Genomic DNA, 6,439 nt, shown 5'->3' on the forward strand with positions numbered 1-6,439 from the left:
GGCTGAGATTATCAGTTCATAAACACTTTTCGCCCTGTCCCTTACAAAATGCTATCTCATGACATCTAAACTTTTACTATAGACTTGTAAGGTGATACATTTTAACGTTTGCATTACATAACTAACTACATTTACAAGCTTTTTTATATGCAATCAATTGCATGGTAACTCAACTGATAGAGCGTTGTACTTGCAATGCAAAGGACCGAGGTAGGAATCCTGAAGAGCACACGAGTCGACAAGTGAGCCGAAAGTGTCTTAGAGGTGCCACAAAATGATGTGGTTGCTTCAGCAATTACACTTTTCATCTCACATTTGCTTTATATGACACTATCGGTTAGGTTTAGGTTTAAGGTTTAGGGTAAGGAGGTTGATTTTTTTTTATTTAAAACTTGATAGAGCATTAACCGTTCAAACCTCATTTGTTTGGCAGAACATTTAAATCAGTCAGTTGACATTTCACCTTGGAACTGCCACATTACGTGTAATGCACAACGTAATATCATTTTGCAAAAATTTCGTCACAGTCACGTAATTTTCATGAGATCAGGCAGGAAGAGAAAGAAAATGAGATAAGACAGAGGGTCTGTTCTTGACAAAGGCAATAGTTGATGTCCTGAATCTGTCTAGTTGGCCCAGGCTGTGGAGAGAAGCACTCTACATTATTGATGTACTGAGCTGGAAGAGCTATTTTATCTGGGCTCTTGTAATTAGCCGGTCTGCTCTGCCCTGATTCTGCGGTCTTTGTGTCAAGCTTTGTATCTTGGCCATGTGCCATAATGGTAAACCAAAGTCAGTTCTGTTGTGTATACTTAATAGTCAGAGTCAGGTAAGGGGAGCTGTCACAGATTACTTGATAAGGGCTGAATTGAACAGGAACTGACTTGTTTAGTGAAGCCTTTCAGGTCACAGTTAATTTCCAAAATGGACTCATATTCATGAGGCACACACGAATCTACATCTAGTTCTTCCATCATACTGAATTATATTCAGTCAGATTTGTATTAAATTGAGGGAAAATGGCCATGTATAAAGCATAACTTTATAAGATGAATGCAAAGACTTTGGCCTAAAATCAAAGCAATACCAAATATTTCCATTGGATAACAAGTTTAGAGACAGGTATACTTGTGAAACAAAAATGTTGCAGTCTTTGTATGTTTTTCGCCTCTTTTCTGCAAAGTAGGTGAGTGGGGGTAATTCAGAGGAGGTAGTTAAGTCACTAAGCGATGTGTGTGTAATAACTGTAGGTTCACACTCTGTTAGCTTATGTCAATTGTCAGTTTTCACCAAAAATAATGTGGCACTGTGGCTTGGCATTAAAGGAATAGTTGACCCAAAAATGAACATTCTGTAATAATTTACTCTTATGATGTTCCACACCTGTATGATGTTATTTCTTCCAAGGAACACACACAAAAAAACTAATTTGCAGAATATCCTCCTGGTCACTCTTCTATACAATGAAAGCGATTGAGCACAAAAACTGGACCATACAGTGCTATTTGTCGTTTACTTTCATCACTGTATATGGGAAAATGTCTCTAGGATATTCTTCAAAAAATCAGCTTTTGTGTTTCCGAAAATAAGGAAGTCATATAGGTTTGGAAATACATGAATAAATTATGACCAAATTTTAATTTTGGGTGAACCTTTAAAGTCAATAGGGGCAACAATTGTGCTTTAATGCTAACAAACAAGGAGGAAAAAGTTAATAAAAAACTAAAAAAAGTGCACTCACTGTTCCAGACACACGCACACATAGTTGTGTTAGTAAGCATAAACATGCTGCCGTATGTAGAAAATACGTTAATATTTAATGTATGTTAAGTTTTGTCAGGAAACACCTCTCATTCACAGGTAAACATATGGCCAGAGGAAAGCTCTTTAGGATAAAATACTGTATATTCAAATTGAAATATTCTGCCCATATGTATCATTTGTATAAATGCTCTTCTTATGCTTGCAATATGTATATAGAGGTAGTGCAATGATAGAGAGTGCTCATTGCATGTGCTTTTTGGTGACTTGCTTACAAACACAGATATTTTCTTCATAGAGACTGTGGTTGCTTTAAAAATAATAAATGCTGAAATAGACCAATCAATAAACATATAGACTACTGAAAAACAATCACTGGTCTAAAAGGTCCAAATGAATTCTTTATGATATGAACGTAAAGACGGCTTTTGAAAAAAAGACTCAAATTGAAAGCAACCTGTGAAAAAATACTTACATATACATTTTTGGTTTCGACTTTCTAGTTTCAAAAGCACTTCATATTTTCATTTTCCCTCTACAGTGGCAGGAAAAGGTCTGCAAACCCTTCAAAATTACCTGCATTTGGATGTATATATTTATCTTAAGTTACAATAATAAAAAAACACAATATGTTTTACTAATAACACACAAATTATTGTATTGTTCTTGTACATATTGAATACATCATTCAAAAATTCACAGTGTAGGTTGGAAAAAGTATGTGAACCCCTATGCTTATGACATCAACAAAAACGAATTACATACAGGAGTTGTCAAACCTGGCATCCGATTACTGAAACCAGATTGGAGGTGTGGGATAGAGCTACTTTGACTTATAAAAATCACTCAGACATTTTGAGTCTGCTATTCACAAGAAGCATCTGCTGACATGGACCATGCCTTGCAAAAAAAAAAGATATCAGAAAACCTACGATCATGAATTATTGCTTTGCATAAAGCTGGAGGTTACAATACAAAGTTATCTCGAAGAGCCTAGATATTCATCTGTCCACAGTTAGACAAACAGTCTATGAATAGAGTTGATTTTGTACTGTAGCTTCTTTCCCTAGAAGTGGCCGTCCAGCCAAGATGACTCAAAGGGCACACCGCAGAATGCCCAATAAGGTAAAAAGAACCCTAGAATGACAGTTAAAGACTTGAAGGAATCACTGGAACTGGTTAACATCTAACTGGTTAAAAATCACTAATGTTTTTCCCAACTTCCTGTGGCTATAACTGGCATCTATAAATTTCCAGGAGGTTCACGCTTGGCTCAACTGCACATCCTAGCACAGAAACTGATTGTGCAGAGCAGTGCATGCTTATTCATTACACGTGTACCCATGTCCCATATTTAATGTATGGACAATGGAGACTTCATCCGCAAGTGGTGAGCCAGGTGTGGGAGAGATACGGGCAACCTGCCTTATCACTTTGCATCGCCGAAAACGCTCGCTCACTGTCATTTGAACCCGTGTCAAAAACGAATCCCAGCTTGTGCACGAGACTGAACAGCAGCCAGAGAAAATAATAGTTTTGAGAATTTAAACTTCAGCAAATTAAACTTCAGCATTCAATTTTGTTTGTATCTGTATGTATACTGCCTTTTAAAGCATTGGCAACATACACTTAAGTTTATCTGTCCAATAAAGCTCGATATAAATTGAATCTGCCCATTTGATACTTATTGAAAAAGTCCACTGGAAAACGGCAGAAGATTTTGCCAAACTTTTAATTACAGCATGTCCACTGATTTTGTGGCATGTATACATAAGATTGTATCAAAGATTTATACCTGTAAAAATGTGTCTAATTTAACTCTATCCTCAAAAATGAATCTCAAAAATGATTTTTTTTTTCAAAGATGAATTTGGATAAAGAAAGGTATATTCCAAGCTTAGGTCTAAAGCATGAATATTGCACTTTAAAGATTAACTTCAAATCTGATTACTAGACTCATTGACTCAACTTGACCATAGTGTATGACTGTTCCAGTATTGTGACAATATTTTATTGCAATATTCTTCTCCACATTTTTAATTCTGAATGTAATTCTTGGCACTGGACTGGTCTTGTATTGCACCACAGTACCTGTATCTTTCGTGACCAGCTTTATGCAGACAAGAAATTGTCTGCCAAGAACATGAATGCACATGAATGCACATTTCAGGTCACCATAGCAAACTGCTGCCATGATAATGCCACTAATCCTCAACATTGAAACCTTAATGAAGATGCCATTGTTCAAATTTAATTACTCACTTTAAAAAAATAAATGACAGACACTCTGTAGGCTTTAAAGGGGAATTTACAACTTCTATTGCACAAGACCACACACATTAATGACCAGTAACACTCCCCATTCCCTGAAACTGAGTTTGGCAATATATGAGCATCAGTTGCTGTATTAAGGTTATGATATGGTAATAACACGTTTATAAGAGGCAAGATTTCTACCCTTGGCTCCACAACATTAAACCACCAGCACCTCTACACCCACTCCATTGAAACTGAGTCTCCAGCACAGTGTTTTCTCAGCCAAACTCTACTAGTGTACCGTATTGTACTGTAACATTAAACCTGATGTGTAGAAGTGTGGATCTGTGTGCATGAGTGTGAAGAGTGTGTTTATTTTTTTATTTTTTCTCACATTATCTCTGTTATTTTTTCTGCAACATGTACAGAGTGACATGGTTTGCATGATGTGAAGTTAAAACTGGGTTAAAGTGTAATTTCAGCCAATGCGCCACGTTTATTACAACCTACAGTAAATTTTTTAATGTTGTTTAGCAACACTCTACATTGTTCTTATGTAACACAAACTGTGTTACACATTACTATAGTTATTTGTAATAACAATTACGGGACCCACTTTATATTAGGTGCCTTAAACTACTATGTATGTAAGCATTTGATCCAATGTACTTATTATGTACATACTTGTTTTTGCATTGTACTTAAATTTAAAGTACCTGCATTAAATTACATCTGTAGTTACACTGTTAACCTTACCCCAACCCTAAACCTAACCCTACCCCAACCCTTGCCATAAACCCTAACCCCAACTCCTAAACCTAACCCTTACCTTTACTCCTAAACCTAACCCTACCCCTAAACCTACTCCTTAACCTACCTGAACCTCAAACTCAGTAGCAGCAAATGTGAATCTTATGAGAGTTTTGCAGAACAACACAATAACTACATTGTATTGTATGTCTTTTAATGTTAGTACATAGTAGTTAAAGACATCCAATATAAAGTGGGACCCAATTGCGTACTGTATGCATCGCTTTACACATCTCACATTGACACATCTTGTACACATCTTTACGAGGATACTGCTGCAGGTGAACAAGTTCAATACTCAGACTTTATCTCATAGTGATACTTAAGATTTATCAGTGAAATTTTGAACAAGAAATACCTTTTAATGGCATATTTAAATAGAAATGAAATCCAGATGGGGCTAATAAAAGTATAATAATTTCCACTCTTTGTATGGATGATTTTTAATTATCATCAAACCTCAACAATTATTAAGTGAAACTGAAAAACTGTCAATGTTAATTAACATCCATTTCACTTTTTACTGATGTGCGAGGATGCTGTTACAATAGTTCGGAAACTTTATTTCTTTGAGCGTTATTCGTTAAAATTTGTATGTTTCTTAAGTTGTTGAAATGTAAAAGTGGTTTAGATGCTGTCAATACGTCAGTATAGTACATTTCGGTATCTATGCAAATGTCTGCAAATGTACGTGGGATAGAACCACACTTTATATACGAATACCTACGAATACTTATGAGATCACGTTGAATATACTCTAGATTCCCTCTGCCAATGTAATCATTGGTACTTTTTGGCCCTTTTTATCGATGTAATAATCATGTAATGAACAGGGTTGGGAGGGTACTTTTTAAATGTAATATGTTACAGATTACTGATTACTTAATAATAAATGTAATCAGTAACGTAATCCAAATATGGCAGTGTGGAAGTAATGTAATCAGATTACTTTCAATTACTTTTGGATTACCGCAAGGGCACTTACATAAATAAAATCAAGAAAAAATTTATATGCCTTCTGGGGGCCTGGGTAGCTCAGTGGTAAAATACGCTAGCTCGCTAGTTCGAATCCCAGGGTGTGCTGAGTGACTCCAGCCTGGTCTCCTAAGCAACTAAATTGGCCAGGTTGCTAGGGAGGGAAGAGTCACATGGGGTAAACTCCTCGTGGTTCATTCTCGGTGGGGCACATGGTGAGTTGAGCATGGTTGCCGTGGTGGATGCGTGAAGCCTCCACACGCACTATGTCTCCATGGCAACGCGCTCAACAAGCTACGTGATAAGATGCGCAGGTTGACGGTCTCAGACGCGGAGGCAACTGGGATTCGTCCTCCGCCACCCGGACTGAGGCGAATCACTACGCAACCACAAGGACTTACAAGCACATTGGGAATTGGGCATTCCAAATTGGGTGAAAAATAAAAAAAAATATGCCTTCTGGATGCAAACAGAACATGTTTGAGTCATATTATGAGTACTGTTGTAGCTGTTATTATATCTAAGGAAAAGAAACATGGACACTGCATCCTACCAAGAAAACAGAAAATGAACTGTTAATGTTGAACAACTCAGTATTTTTAAAGAAATCAGGTGAGTTCTCTGTCTGCTACATAAA

Source organism: Myxocyprinus asiaticus, chromosome 19, assembly GCF_019703515.2.
Source record: "Myxocyprinus asiaticus isolate MX2 ecotype Aquarium Trade chromosome 19, UBuf_Myxa_2, whole genome shotgun sequence".
NCBI classification, from domain to species: domain Eukaryota; kingdom Metazoa; phylum Chordata; class Actinopteri; order Cypriniformes; family Catostomidae; genus Myxocyprinus; species Myxocyprinus asiaticus.